We start from the raw sequence: 16571 nt of genomic DNA, 5'->3' as shown, positions 1-16571 counted from the left end.
TCTGGTGTTGAAGAATGAATGTCTCCCTAATGTGAATCCTGTCTGGTCCAATGAAATTATCGATGACATCACATTTTGAAGGCGGAGGGCGAGAACCTTAGCCAAAATTTTACAATCTACATTTAAAAGAGAGACTGGTCTATAGTTACCACAGGAGGTAGGATCCCTGTCTTTCTTCAGAAGCAGTGAAATAGACGCCTCATACAAGGTCGCTGGCAGTCTGCCTTCAGTAAAGGAATCATTGAACATTCTCACAAGGATGGGGACTAATAGCATCGAGTATGCCTTAAAGAACTCGACTGTGAAACCATCGGGACCCGGAGATTTCCTGTTTTGCATAGAATTGATTGCTTTATGCACCTCTAATGAAGAGATGGGTCTACCCAGTTCTCTGGCAATATTTACGTCAATTTGAGGAAATGTTAACCGGTCTAAAGGGTTTGGGGTCGTTTCAGTAATTGGGGTGCATTCAGAAGTATACAGAGTGGAATAGAAATCAGAAAAAGACTTATTGATAACTACTGGATCAGAAGTGTGGCTACCGTCAGGTAGCTTAATTTGATAAATCAATCTAGAAGCGCTAACTGCGCGGGCCTGCTGTGCCAAAAGTCTCCCTGCCTTATCACCCTGCTCAAAAAAGTTTTGTTTCGATTGTCGCAGCTGTCTCTCCACTACTCGTGTCATTAACTGATCATGCTCCGAATGTAATAGTAGACGTTTCTTATAGAGGATAGGGGATGGAGAGGTGGAGTAAGTTTCATCGAGTTTCAGAAGTTCATCTGCAATTTCCACTAGTCTAGCCCGTTCAGCCCTTCTCATTTGGGAAATATAAGAGATCACGTGTCCCCGAGTAGTGGCTTTAAGTGCTTCCCACAAAATGCTACTGCTGACATCAGGGGTGTCGTTAAAATCTATGTAGAAACGAATTTGAGCCGCAACAAAATCTTTAAAGTTATTATCAGACAGCAAGTACGAGCTGAACCTCCATAGTGCACGTGGAATTGTATCTTGTGGCAGACTAATGTCAACTGTAGTAGGAGCATGGTCAGAAATGGCTATTGGGTGATATTCACACGCATTCACACAGTCTAAGAGATTATTATCAAGTAAAAAGAAATCAATTCGGGAGAATGTGTGGTGTGCATGGGAAAAAAAAGAGAAAGCTCTACCACAGGGGTTTTTAAACCTCCAGGGATCTGAGATGCCCAGCTGTGATGTGTATGTTTTGATTACGCTCGCTGATTTGTGTAGTGTGATTTGTGTAGGGGAAGATCTGTCGAGAGTCACATCCTGCACCAGATTGAAATCCCCACCTATGATGATGTGGTGACTGTCAGCGTTTGGGATTTTAGCAAAGAGCCTCGTAAAAAACTGGTCATCGTCCCAGGTGGGTGCGTAAACTGAAACTAAGACCACTGGTACATTCTGAAGCGTGCCCGAAACTATGACAAAGCGACCATCAGTATCTAAAATGACATTTATTGGATTAAACAGGACCCTTTTATGAATAATGATGGCTGCTCCTCTAACTCTATCTGTAAATTTTGAATGGAATAAATGGCCCATCCACGCCCTCTTAATTCGTGGGGTGTCAGATGTTCTGAGATGCGTTTCTTGCAGAAACATCACATCCCCTTTAAGATACTGTAACTGTGTCAAGACTTTGCCAGTTTTAATCATGTTATTCATGCCCTTAGTATTCCAGGAAATTAGACGCACTCCACTACCTGTCTTCACAGCATTAGCCATCTATAGGAACAAGAACTACCGATTAGATTGACTTTGTATGGCCCCATGTATTCTGAACTTTGATAAAGGGAACGAGAGAGAGCGAGGGAGAAAAAAGAAAAAAAAAAGAGAATGACAATAATAAAAATAAAGAATAACAAAGGGAAAGAGAAACAAAAACAATATTCGTGACCACTCTGAGGGTTACACCCAAGACAAGAAACATCATCTGAGCTCTCCAGCTCATAGCTAACAGCTAAACTAAACTTCCGGGGTCCCTTCCCTTACCTAACAATAATTGACCCCTAAGTCACAGAAAAAAAACTTACGTAAACATAACATCAGGAACTGTGTTCCAGACCCGGCGGGCGAATAATTTACATAAAGACAGAACAAAAAAGGTGAACAGAGGTAAATCGGTGACTGCCTATGGCTGTGTAAGATGTCACAGATCAGCAGAACATTCTGCATGTACAACAATAACGTCCGTTATGAGGTAGAAGTAGTTAAACGATGTAAACCCATATGAAGAAAGTAACAATGAAAGTGTTTATGGGCCAATACAGACCACCAAGACAGCTTAGAGTATGCAGGTCTTAAACGGACCCAGCCGTCAGACCTCCTCCGTGCGGATGGATGTTATGAAGCCTTTAGCCTCGGAGACCGAAGAAAGTCTCTTCCTACCTCCATCTTTCACCACAATGAAAAGCCTGGCAGGGAATAACAGTGCAGGTTTGAAGCCCAGGTTGTAAAGCTCCGACATCACCTCTCGGTATTTCTGGCGTTGTTCTACCACCTCCGGGGCGTAGTCCTCGTAGATGGATACGGGGGAGCCTCGGTAATGTAGCTTGCCCCTCCTGGCTCGGGCCTCCCGTATGATCCTCTCCTTCACCTGGTACCTGTGCAACCTGATAATGACGGGCCGTGCTCTCTGCCCCTGCTTCGGTTTCTCGGATAGCGTACGATGAGCTCTGTCACATTCTGGCGGTGATTCCAGGAAGCCTTCGCCAAAAACTTCCATGAGCAGCTCTGCGAAGAAGGTTGTGGGCTTCGGCCCCTCCACTGACTCAGGTATGCCGACCACTCTGATATTGTTTCGCCGACTCCGGGACTCCAGGTCGCTAACTTTAGCTAGCAGCTTATCGTTGCTCTTCATTAGCGTAGCACAGGATGACTCCAATGTTAGCAGACGTTCGTCTTGTAAGTTAGCATTTGCCTCGAGCGAGCTTATTTTCTGAGCGTGGTCTGACACCATGGTGTGAACGTGGTCCAACTTGGTTTCGAGTGTTGAAATGGAAGTTTTAAAGTCAGCGGAGAGGGCTTGGCGGTGTTCCTCCAGGAGGTTAGCAATGGCCGCCATGCTAAACTCGTCGCCGGCCTCGTGAGAGGGACTGCCTTTAGCACCCTGGTCTTTCACCGTCTGTCTGGTTGCATATGTCGACATATTTCAGTGGTGTGTCAGTCAGAAGAGACTAAATCACTCGACTGATGCCGCTTTGTTGTGACTTTCGGGGTCTTATTGTGTGAAATTGTCAATGGTTGCGGGAGCGAGACTCGAAGCGTGCCTACTCCATCTCGACCAAACCGGAAGTCTGTAGTCGGGCTTTGATCATTCTTCATACTTTGATTAATAATCCGAGCCGAAGTTTTCAAATCCAAACACATTAAAACTCATCCGACTCGATTCCACCAGCAGCTGAATGTCAACGACCTTCCTCCGTCTGCGGTGGCTCATATTTACAGAAATGCACTCTGACATGAACGCAGCATCTCTTCACCTCCCTGCAGGCATCCCTCCTCCTCCCTCCTCCCTCCTCCTCACCCCTCCTCACCCATTCGTACAGTAATGGCCTCTTACTGTCCAATAAATCTATGGAAAACTGGGTGAAATATGGAGGCCTGGCTCGATGTTTCCTGCTGGCAGTGAGGCCCGTAGCGTGAGCACAGGGCCCGTGTACCGACCCACATTCCCATCACTGTAACTGGGTTACTGTTACAGCGCCGCCTGTGCCAGTTTAGAGGGGTGAGGGGGGGGAGGGCACCTGCAGGGATGACAGAGGGAGGAGAATATGTAATGGGAAAGATATTCTGGCAAACGGTCGCAGCGAAGCCAGATGGAAGATATTACAGAGTCCAAACAGAGCGAGTTGAAACGTTAACAGACCAGCAGAGACTGAAACCTCAAATTACCCCGAACGTCTCAGGCCTGTTCTTAAAACGCAAACTATGAGAAGATTACCGGGTGAAGATTTCACTGAAGAAAGAACAATAAAATGGAGGATGCCAACGTAGCATAAGCTAATTGTCACCGTCCAGTTTTATTCAGCCTCTTCTCTTGGAGCATAAACGGCTGCAAGATATTCACTTTTGTGACGGGAGTACAAATATGTATCTGTATGAACTGTCAGTGCTAAGCTAACAGGTTGCTAACTGTCAGCTAGCATGCTTTGTTTTCCCTCTTTGGTATCTTTTCACTTACAAAATGGTGAAGACTACAGCGGAGAACAAAATGCAGGAAAAGGAAGAAACAGCAGCACCAGTGTTAGCCTGGCTGGCTATTGTGTTAGCAGCTAGCTCGTTTGTGATGGTTATTCACCAGTAAACATTCACAACAACAACAACAACAACAACTTCTAGAACAAATTATTTTCCAAAGACTAATTTCACTGTCACTCGTTCTGCTGCAGCGTACAAATCCATCAAATTTATTGGTGAAAATCTTTTCAGATCTAAGCTAACAAGTTTCTGAGCAAGCTAACAGAGGTATTCAGGGCGATGCTAACTTCCTGTTGCATCGCTACACCTCCTTGTTGTGTAAGCTGCTAGCTTGACCTGTCTAGTTTTCACCAATTAGCCCTGCAGGCATTCACAACAACACAGAGACTGATGGTGCTGAATATTTTCCACTGATTGATTGTCACTGTCATGTTTTTGTTTTGTAACCACGCACAAATGTGTCTTCTGAACGCTCGTTGGCAACTGAAGCTAATAAGCTGCTAGCTTAGTCAAAGAGCAACAACAACAGCTCAGTAACTGACAGAGAGAAAACATAAAGTGTTCAGGGAAATTGTGATTAAATAGTGTTAGCATGTTCTTGGCCGTCAGTCGTGTGGCTCAGAGGTATAAGAGATCCTGTCATGATTCACACAGGAGGCTACTTTCTACTCCTCATTGTTGGTTTTGGTCTAAATAAAATGGATAAAATGCAGAATATTAGCAGACTGATCCTTTAAATGACGTCACGGTGCCTTCACTGCGACCTAAAACATTCTAAACATGACAAACGTTCATGAAACCTCCTTCTGGTCGGACAAAAGTCTCCCGAGACAAAAGCTCTGCATGTTCAGCAGCCGCAGCACAAAGTGGCTCCGTGGCAACTTCTAAATTTAACAGGCGTCTGCTTCGGCTTCCTGCACGATGTTTTCATTTACTCGTCATCCTGAAGCTTTTTCTAAATGTCTTTAAGATACAAAACACAGAGAGGAGTCTATTTACAGCTGCCGTTCTTCTCTCTGAAGTCCGCCTGTGCAAAAATGTGCAACAAGTCAAAAACTAGAATAGAACCGTGACCCTGACGACCCGCAGAGAGTCTGCAGCTCGTTACGACGACAGCGAGTGAGTCGAGAACCGGACGATGTGTTTGAATGATTTTTTTATTGCAGGTCGAACGTGTGGCGTCAGACGTTTTGACCCAGTTCACACAGACTGTAAACTGGGTCCAGTCCGACCCGCCTCGCCGGTCACAGAGAACGGAAGACCCAGTTAAAAAAAAGACAAAACACAGAGCTCGCTATTGACACACACACACACACAAACACACACACACACGAGCCGCTGAGCTCGTCTCTGCTGAGGCTGCAGAAAACACTCAGCGTCTCCTTCAACACGAGTCCTGCCGAGGTCAAAGGTCAAACACTCCTTCAGATCCAATCAGATCGGACGGAGACTCATGAAGAACAGAGTGAAGAGTAAGTGTGTGTTCTGCTGATCTCAGCCTGATTAAACCCCGACAGATGGAGGACGACGTCGGCAACAAAGAGACGAACATGTCAGAAATGTTTTGGACGTTCTGACGACATATTCAGTGCCGTCGACCAATAGGAGCAGAGCGTGGTGTCAGCTGTGCCAATCGTAGTTTTCTCTGCTGAACATTTGTATGTTTATAATTCAACACACGATATTAAATTGAGGGCGTCAGAGAGCCCGACTGTAAAAGACTCTGACTGAAAGTAGAAAACATAAATCAGGTAAAAAACATCAGATATTTAGTTCAGCTGATAAAGACAAAATAAAGTGTTTGTGTTGGTTTTTGGATCGTTACTGTAACTGAAGAGCTGCAGGATCATTAACGTCCAGAACCAGAGAAAACACGACCCGGGTTTTTTCAAGAAGGGCCAAGAAAGCCACCGTGGATTATAATCAGAGGGTCATGAATCACATCTGGAGGACAGAAGTGTCGCACTAATTATACAGATGTGTGACTTAATTACCACTTACATGACAAGCAGGAGGAAGTTTGTGTGTCAGTCCAACTCGCAGCTTTTTATACAATCGACTGTAAAACACAAAACAGAGTTCAACAATCTGAGTTACTCAGCGAATGTTCAGATTTAGAGATTCATGTGGATTTATGACGAAACAGCTGATGAGTCGTAACGATCTTTATCTTGGAGCCTGACTGATGTTCTGTTATTGTCGTCTTTATCATCTGATATTAATAAATCTTGGTTTTAAAGAACACAGGGTGTAAAATGAGGCCTGAGGAGATATAATATATTTGATTATTACACTTTTAATCTGTAAAATCTTCAGCCTCCGTTAAAAATCATACAAGTTACACAAGTCTCAACATGAACGAATACAAACTGGTTTATTGATGGTTTTAGTCAGATTGCTGTGGAGGAATATCTAATCACCACAGCAGACAAACTCCGATATTAAACACAGATAATCGTCGAGTGGTTTTGTTTTAAACTGTTTGGATGAGATTCAACCTGACGAGCTGCAGCAGCGGAGACGAACCTCCAGATCACATCGCTGCCGTTTCATTTCTTTGGTTTCGTTCTGAGTTGTAACGAACAAAACAAACTCCTCCTGCTCGCCTGGTTGTTCCAGGCACAACAACAACACACAGCTCTCTGCTGCTGATCCACAAACGAGCCTCGCTGAGGAAACTGAAGATCGGAGCAGGTGGTTCTGAACAGAACCCAGTCGAGGGTTTTATCGGTGTTCTGACTCTTCAAGCTGCTGTCACGTATTTAAAGCTACAAATGCATCAGAATCCAACACATTCAACAACCAACTGAACACCCCTCGTCTCACCCTTCGCTCATAGCACCTCCATGAAAAGCATTTACTCCCCAAGACAAATCGCTCTCCAGTCTGACCCAGCTGTGCTGTGATTGGCTGGTACCTGCGGCCTGGACGCGTCCTCGAGTGGACGTCAGGTGAAACCTTACGAGGAGCGACAAGTCAGTTTAAGAAGGAGTTCAGGTCGAAAAAGCAAAGGAGGCCGTCGTTAGAGAAGCTGCGAGATCGAAACCGAAGTTAGAAAAGTGACAAAACTGTTTTTAAGTCAAATCACGATCTGTTCCCGAACAGAACCGAGTCGTTCTGGATCATGAACCTGAAGGAAGAGTGAACTGAAACTGAAAATAAGAAGGACTTTTGCTCACATGTGTCCGTCTCTTGTTTCTTTGTATCTGGCGTGATGTTCTGGTTCTGGTTTCAGGGTCTTTTCTCTCGTCTCTGTCGGGACTTGTTCTGATGTTTGTTTGTTTGTTTTGAGCCGGTTTCTGTTTCACACGCACTCGACGGAGAATGCAGTCGAGCCGGTTCTGCTGTCCGATGTGATGACGCGCGTCTGACACATCCGACAGATAACGGCGTCCTCGAGGTCGCCGGCGCTCCGACTGTTTGTCTTTGAGTCGGCACAGCTGCAGATTTCAGTCGACAGGCGGCTGCTGTTCGTTCCTCCGCACAGTGAAAATAATCCACCACAGTAAACATGAAGCAACTTTCTGTTTCATCTGTTCTGAGCCGCTTTGTGTCGCACAGATAAAATCCCTCCACAGCTCTCGTCTCTGTTCACAGCTCGCTGATGAGCCGCAGCAGAAGCTAACGACGGGTTTAATCAGATGATAAAAGAAATGAGCATGAAGTCGAAGCCGACATCTTTAAAATTACTTGTTTTATTCTGAAAAAACCCAGAAACTGTTCTGTTTAGTTTCATCAAAGAAAACTGGCAAATATTCACAGTTGAAAAAGATTCCAGCAGTAAATATTCTGCAGTTTTGCTCTCAGTCGTCTGCTGACTTCGTCCACGTTAATCATTAGCGTCGTGTGTTACGAGGAAACGTTCGTTATAAAAGTGCTGAAGCTCCTTTAATCAGCTCAGCAGAGCAGAAACGTGAGCGGTCAGTCGTCATTTTAACATTTTAACAGTGAATCTCTGCAGAAGTTTGTCAAACGTCACCAGACTCCATTTAAAAAACGTCTAAAACAGTCGGTGAGTTGTTGAGTTCAAGGAAACTTGATAAACTTTGCGACTGTCCAAGACAAATTCTTAACTATTATTCCCCTCATGTAAATTTATTAGACACAAAGTAATTTCTTTTTTAAAATAAATATATATAACATTGTGTCCCAGCGACTGTGACTGGTTTAATTAAATGTCTTGTAAACAGACGGAGCTCGATGCTGCACTCTAAAAAACAATCATCTTTTATCCTTTCATCACTTTTTAATTCATATGTTGTCGTGTTGTTAAATGTGTCGTAACAACAACAAATGTGTGGACGCCGTTTTTCATTCCTTGAAGTCTTGAAAGTCGAAGAAAACGACTCGGAAACATCGACTCTGTCTTGCGATGGACGGCGACATGAGAGCAGAAGTGAGACACTGATACTGAAGAGATCACTTCATTGATTACTCAGTCGAGAATGAAAAAAAAGGCGACTGTTTTTAGATCATCTTCATCATTTAGTTGTTTTTCAAGCACAAAATACCAAATGTGCCATTTAAGCTTCTTACGTCTGAGGATTTACTGCCGCTCTTTCTTTCTAAATCGTCTGTGAGCTTCTCATCGTCACTTTGTGTTCCGGGGAATCAATTAATCAAGATAATAATTATCAGATTAACAGATGAATGGAGATTAAAATAACGATTAGCTGCTGAACTTCTGCATCTCGTTGTTTTTGTACTTTAACTTTTGTTCGTTGACAGTTTGGACGTCGTGATGTCATCAGTCTGCTGCTCGTCACTTCTGACTCTCTGCAGCTGTGTGTGTGTGTGTGTGTGTGTGTGTGTGTGTGTGTGTGTGTGTGTGTGTGTGTGTGTGTGTGCGTGAGTGAGTGAGTGTGTGTGTGTGTGTGTGTGTCTTACACTCTTTGACTCATGCAGAAATGTGCAGGAGGAGCCACGACAACAACATCAACAACAACAATGACAACAATCGTCTCTTTTGTCTCGCTCGTCCTCGACGCCGCCGCCGTCTTCATGAGCGGCTCTCGATCTATTTACAGCCTCAAAATTCAAATCTCATGTTGGAGCAGCAGAACAAACAGAGGATTCATCTGATGCTCGTGTTTATCTGCTAAAACTTAATATTAGCTTAGCTTAGCATACAGACAGGAAGCAAAGGGAGAAACAGCTACAGCAGCTTTACTTCTGGACTTTGGACTGAGTACCCGTGAAGCTCGGTGACGACGGCCTGCTGTGGTTTAACGAGGAGTTTATAATTTCACAACATCGCGCTGCCGAGCGACCAGCCGTCTCCACTGGAGCAGCAGAAACCAGATCCCTCACTGGCTTCCCACCAGTTAAAGCAACCGACCGTGTAGCTGCAACACTAAACTACTGTAACCTTCAACAGCCGGAAAAGAGGATTTGGCTCCAAGTAAAAAGATTTTTCCGGCAGACAAAAAGTTTCAGACGGCAGAAAACTGTCAGAGTGTTGATAGTCGAAGTCCAACAAACATAAAAGTTCTGCTACACGTGTGAAAGAAGTAGCATGAAGCTGCATGTAATCTGATAAACTGCCTCCAGTGATGTCACTATGAGGATAAGATGCATTGTGGGTAATGTAGGCAGCAGGTTATGAAAAGAAGTCCACCAGTCTAGCTTTGCTCTCCTGTAACACTGTTGGACAGTTTAAAAACAAACCAGAGATTTCATCGTTTTTATTCCACACGTCCTGCTTCCTTTTCCAAACTGGGGGCCTACATTACCCACAATGCAACTTCACCACAGAGTGACATCACTGGAGGGATACCGTCAGATCAAAGGCAGCTTCCTCTGGATGTCCGGAGGAACGAATCAGGGTCAGATCACCTGTAATCCATCCACCTGACAGCTGTGTCCTGGGCTCGTCACAATAAAAGCCCACTCTAAAATGTGTAGTTTTATTTTGAAAAGAATGTATGTATCGGCACAGAAAAAGAAATCTTAAATATTTTACTTCAACTCTCGATTACAGCTGATGATCAAATAACCTGCAGATCTTTGTGATTTATACGCGCACACACACACACACACACACACACACACACACACACACACACACACACACACACACACACACACACACACACACACACACACCTGAAACAACCCCCCCTCAGGGTCCAATTCAACAATGAAGCTTTCAGACACGATTTTCTTTCCAGTAACAAAAGTGGAAACTCGACACACCAGCGCTCACCCTCCTGCTTCAGGTTTGAGAGACGCCCTCTTCTCTTGTTGATCAGAGACACCCGACACACCTTTCTGTCTTTCACCTGCGTGTGAGACAATACGAAGCCGGTCTGAACTTCAACACCAGCTCCACACCTCGTCCGGAGAAACCCGAGCAGACGGAAACAAAACGTGTGGATACAGAAATACTACGGACGTGGCAGCGGTCCAATAAACAAAACAGATAACAACAAATGATCCTTTTATCTACCAGCTGATCTCTTGTTGGGTAAACATCAGAAAATACCGGATGATCAATTTTTCAGTTTTTCTCCTAACAAACCAAAAACAGAGAAGTTATCCACTCAAACAGCAAATCCTCACATGTGAAAGCTGCAACCAGGGAAATAATCACACTGAGAACAGAAATCGATCATCAAAACAGCTGCTGATCAATATTCTGTTGATCAGATTAAACATGTAAATATCAGATAATCATAAACTGTAGATATCACCAACAGCCACCAGACCAACTTAGCTCGAGTGATTCTGCCGGACAACAATAATAATTTTGTATAATTTTTCTCAAAAACTGAATGCACAATTTGCCAATTTCTACATAATGTTGCTTTAAATCATCTCAGATTCATCTTGTGACCCTTTGGAGGGAATAAACCATCTAATCATGTCATATATAATGATAAAAAACACTCACAGGGACGATTTAGTTTTATATTTTGTATTTTCACACTGTTGTGTTGACCTTCATTTCACTGACGTTAATTTGAACCTTTAGAAACTCACAGAATAAATCTTTACACTTGAAGCAGCTGAACATAAATGAAGTTTTAAAGTGGCTCCTGATCTGCAGCTTCCTGGTTGCGGTGTGTCGGTGACGGAGGAGGAGGAGGAGGGCGGCTGCTCTTCACCCAGACAAAGAGAGCTTCTGCCCGGGCTCGTCAGTCAGCCAGCGAACCCCGCCCACCATAATTAATTCAACGTCTGACCGCTCGGTGGCAAAAAAACCAGTTCGGGGGCCTCGCAGACGACTCGAGGCCCGCTGAAAGGAGCAAGCTGTGCCGGTTACCATGACGACGCTGCAGGGAAGGAGGAGGGGGTTGTGGGAAAAATGGAGTCGTACTCGTACTCACTCCCACAACGTGAAGCATGTAAACAAGAAGAGACAAACAACCCGACAGCTCTCCTGTTTCCTGCTGCACTCAAACTCACCACAGCCAACACCAACACACTGGATCAATAACCAGAAACTGTGTTCTATTCTGATTCCTAATCAATCAATCAATCATTTTAGATACAATCTCAGAAAATAGGAAAAAAAACAACTACAGTGTTGGATGCAAACAAGTACAAGTACACATTTAAGGTACTTTTACTTTTATATTTCCATCTGAAGCTGCTTTTACTTTTGATTCCGCGACATTAAAAATCCTCCTTGTTGTTCGCGAGCAGCTCAAACTTCATTCTAACCGATAATTACCTGCAGGGCAATTCCACCAAACCAGGTGAGCAGGTTACAGCCTCAGTGTGAGTCTGCAGGTAACTTCAGGCCACATTCAGCTCAACCTGTGTTCTAAATGTAACTGAGTACATTTACTCAAATACTGTATTCAAGTACAAATACAAAGCAAGTGTTTTTACATTTTAAGCAACTTTACACGACTTCACTCCATCTCAGAACAAATACTTAACGTTTTACTCCACTACATCATCTGACAGCGTAAGTTACTAGTTACTACTCAGATCACAATTCTTTATCTGTCCAGTTAAAACCACGATTCTGCAAATATGTTGAAATTCTGGCGCTGAACTCACTGCAGGCTGTGAAGGTTTTATAATACTGTTTGGAAGATTTTGATTATTTCAAGGTTTGTTGAATATCTGAATTGCTGTTTTCAATTTGTGTGCAGAGACGCTGAAGGAGGGAGAAGAGCTGTGAGCAGGTTTTAATTCAGTGAGGAGAAAATACAAGTTTAAAGGGATATTCCGGTGTAAGTTTAATCCTTGTTCTAACACACCGTTAAACTGTGTTAGACTCCCTCTCGATAGATCAAGTTAGCAGACCGCTAATTTACGGAGTTTTATCAACCTCAGAAACGACCGCACGACAACAATACACTGCAGTAAATGGATCCAAATATAAACCGCCACCAAAAAGCCACAAATAATGCTCAGAACAGCACCAAACTTCAGCAACAGTACAAATAGGGTCTCAGCACATAGTCCGGGGCATCTAACCTCCGCTAGCTTAGCTGGATTTCTATTGTGAAGCTAAAAACAGAGTTCAACTCTCCTCCATCAGCTTCCGGGTCGGGGAAGTCCCGACGCGACGATTACCGAGTGCGGTTAGAAATGCTCAATTCCGTTCTTTTCCCTGTCCGCTCTCGATAATAACTGTTATAAACTGGCAGGTAAGACACATATGAACTTTGATTGCTTTTCCATGGAGTCATAATCATACATTTTCATACATGAGCCGCGGAACTCTACTGCACTCGGTAATCGACTCGTCGGGACTTCCCGTCAACAGGAAGCTGCTGCAGAAGAGTGGTAAATTTAGTCAGCTTTTCAGTAGAAATCCAGCTAAGCTAGCGGAGGTTAGATGCCCCGGACTATGTGCTGAGACCCTATTTGTACTGTTGCTGAAGTTTGGTGCTGTTCTGAGCATTATTTGTGGCTTTTTGGTGGCGGTTTATATTTGGATCCATTTACTGCAGTGTATTGTTGTCGTGCGGTCGTTTCTGAGGTTGATAAAACTCCGTAAATTAGCGGTCTGCTAACTTGATCTCTCGAGAGGGAGTCTAACACAGTTTCACGGTGTGTTAGACCACGGATTAAACTTACACCGGAATATCCCTTTAACTCGTATGAACATTTATAAAAGGGGATAAAGTCTGGAGCTAAACTTCATTTCACAGACATAAACAGAACATGCACATTAATGCAGCAACGTTGATCCACAACATCAGAAACATTTTACTGGGTATTTTTCATGCATGCAAAGTACAGTTTGCTGCAGGACTTTAGTATCTGAAGTATCTGAAGACTTCAGGTTCGTCTCGTGTTAAAAGATCTCAGCCTGAGTCAAACTGGCACGCAGCTCCTAAAAAAAAAGTGACTTCTGAGTGAAAAACTTCTGGTTTCTTGTCCAAACTTTAACTGCTAACAGCTGCTAACTCCAGCACAACATCGTCCCTTCGACAAGACACACTCCTCGGTCTGTTCCCGGTGTATGGAAAGGTAATTAAGGTCACGCTGGAGACGAGGGGAAGCTTCGACCTGCAGCTGAACTGATTTACAGCCTTTACATGTTGAGGAGAGAAAAAAGCTCTGAGGGGGGACGGGAGGAGGGAGAGCTGAAATATCGACTGAGCCGTGATGCCACCATGCTCGACGCTGACCCACATTCCCATCTGCAACACAGACCGGCCGGTTCTCGTAAACACAGAACGGTCTGCTTGTAAAAGAGGTTCAGTCGATCGCAGCGCAGAAGAAGAGTGGTGCGAGTTTGATTGAGGCCTCGAGGCTGAAGCGATCAGTCGATTTACGCGTGTCACCGACGACATGATTGATTAAAAGTGTTAAAATTAAACTTAACAGCTCCAGTTTCTCTAACATGACAATTTACTGCTTTTAAAATCATCATTAACTGAATGTTTTGTTGGTCAAACAAGAAGAAACATTAGTGAGTTGGACTAGAGCTCTATGATTTATGGAAAGATTAACAAAAGTGCATTATCCAACACGCATTTTTTATTTCTAACAATGTCAAAATGTGACAAACATGATTACAGTGACGCCGACAGACAGATGTTGTTCTCCAGATGTAAGAAAACATGATTGTTTGACACGACGCCAACAAAAGTCACATCGTCGGGACTTTAAACACCAAAACTGTGATGCAAAAATAATCATTTCTACTCAACGTGACGTCTGTCAGAATAATCACAACATGATTATTTTATCGAATCGTGAAGTCGCGGCGATATATTTTATTTCCTGCCTTATGAATAAAATTCTCAGCCTTTTTTGACGGCTTTCTCGTTAAAGTGAAACTCTCGCTAAAATGCAACCTCAGGTCTTTTTGTTAATGTACCCGAGTCATATAAAAGCATAATTATGATGAAAAAGGCACTTTTAAGATTTACCATATATTCGTTTTTGTGTCAAACTCATTTTCAATGGGAGTGCTACGAGCACTTTTACGATAGCATCAAAATCTCTATTTTTAAAACAGTAAGAAGTCTCGACACAACATGAAACTTTGCTGGTAGTATCACCAGGGTCTCTACACATGAACACGAGCATTGAGAACATTGTTTGTGTACACAGAGTTTACTAAAAAGAAGCTTTTTGAACAACTCACGTTAGCAGTAGCTTGTTCCGCTCGCCGCCGTCCTGCCAGTGGAGAAGTGTCGATCTCAGAATGTGACGTAACCTGGAGGACAGTTAAGGTGGAACGCTCCTAAAGCTTAGTTCCATATAAATGCAGGATAATTTGTTGTTTTGTCGTTAGTGAAAAACAATATTGACCTTGAAGTTGAAAAGGAGCCTCAGATAAGAAACAATACTAAAACCAAAAGCCGGAAAAGTCACGTGAGATCTGGCGTGGATAGTTGTTGCTGGAAGACAGTAGTTCCACCTTAACTGTCCTCCAGGTTACGTCACATTCTGAGATCGACACTTCTCCACTGGCAGGACGGCGGCGAGCGGAACAAGCTACTGCTAACGTGAGTTGTTCAAAAACCTTCTTTTTAGTAAACTCTGTGTACACAAACAATGTTCTCAATGCTCGTGTTCATGTGTAGAGACCCTGGTGATACTACCAGCAAAGTTTCATGTTGTGTCGAGACTTCTTACTGTTTTAAAAATAGAGATTTTGATGCTATCGTAAAAGTTTCTCTTCTGAGTGCTAATCGTCTCGTAACCACCAGCTGATTGGTTACGAGACGATTAGCAATGAATAATCTGAATCTGCAAAATAACCAAAGGTTATCAAGTGTCTACACATGTAGCTCCGATGATCAGATATCAGTCTCCTTGATTGATAATAATCAGCATCAGCTCAGATAAAAACAAATCGATTGATCCCTGATGAATGTGACTGTCAGCTGACGAGTTATCTGATGTTAACTGGGAAAGTTTCAGACTTTCCTCGTCTCTTATCTCTTATCTACTTTTACTTTCTCTATCTGTGTTTTATTTTCGTCCTCCGGCTGCCACAACAGCCGATCCCCTCCTCTGACGATCAATCAAGTCTCAGGCGTTAAGATGATTAACGATCAATCGACTGGTCGTTCACACAAATCATCTGTCGCTGCTTCACTTCATCGCCCGAAACAGGCTGAAAGTTCTGCAGTCGTCTCTGATTTCTGGGCACGAGTTCTTCTTCTCTTCATCTGATTGTTTCAATATGTTCTGGTGGACTCGCTCTTTAACTGGATCCAGTGTTGGACCCTGGAGGCGGACTCAGATCCAGTTTAGAGAGTCTGAGGACGATCTGAATCAGAACCACGTTAACACACACACACACACACGTTTCTGTGCCCTCGTCTTTCGCCTTTTCTCTGGAGAACGTGATTATTCTTTGTCTTCTTTGAGACTCTAAAGTCAGAATAAAAGAAGATTATGACAAGTGGTTGAACTGGTTCTGAGCTGGTTCTGAGCTGGTTCTGAGCTGGTTCTGAACCAGGTGGCACATGCAGACAGTGAGTAGACGTGCAGAGTTGGACGCTGCAGGTTTAAACGCTGCTGTTTTACATTCTTTAACAAATAAAACTTAAATTTACAGTTTCTTTAAAGCTTCCCGGACGTAAAAAGTGATCAAACTTACTGTAACTGTTGGATTTCACCACAATCAGCCCAAATATATCAGAGTTCTGTCAACAGCTCTGAGAACGTGTCAGAACAAAGTCCAGCTGACCAGCTTCAGTTTCTCTTTTCACCAGACTACATTCAGAAAACTGCTGTTTTTAGCCTCGGCTGAACTCTGCTGGTTTGTCTTCGTCCTTTAAATAAACTCTGACTTGTTCACACGCTCGGTGTCTCCGGAGCCTCCGACAGATGAAACGTCACTGATCATCTGAGAGATCGATCAGATTCAGATCCTTCATGTTGAACCCGCGGGCTGACAGAGAGGCTTCAGCCGCCAC

General features: G+C 43.6%; 1 protein-coding gene across 4 annotated transcripts in view; it reads right to left on the bottom strand.

Annotated features, from left to right (window-relative positions):
• The window catches only part of LOC115580437 (CD82 antigen-like), a 36911-nt gene that overhangs the window by 19975 nt on the left and 365 nt on the right, over positions 1–16571 (bottom strand). The window contains exon 1 of one of the 4 annotated variants that reach the window (XM_030414754.1): positions 16253–16437. The exons of 1 other annotated variant lie outside the window; for it this stretch is intronic. The gene's annotated coding sequence lies outside the window, so the exon portion shown is untranslated. Of the gene's footprint in view, positions 1–7403; positions 7585–14785; positions 14810–16252; positions 16438–16571 lie in introns of those variants that run through there. 2 more of the 4 variants (XM_030414755.1, XM_030414753.1) reach the window with 2 other exon arrangements.

The sequence above is a fragment of the Sparus aurata genome, chromosome 4, assembly GCF_900880675.1.
Source record: "Sparus aurata chromosome 4, fSpaAur1.1, whole genome shotgun sequence".
In the NCBI taxonomy this organism is placed as follows: domain Eukaryota; kingdom Metazoa; phylum Chordata; class Actinopteri; order Spariformes; family Sparidae; genus Sparus; species Sparus aurata.
The sequence above is the reverse complement of the archived record's forward strand: the minus strand, read 5'-3'. Positions and strand labels throughout refer to the sequence as shown.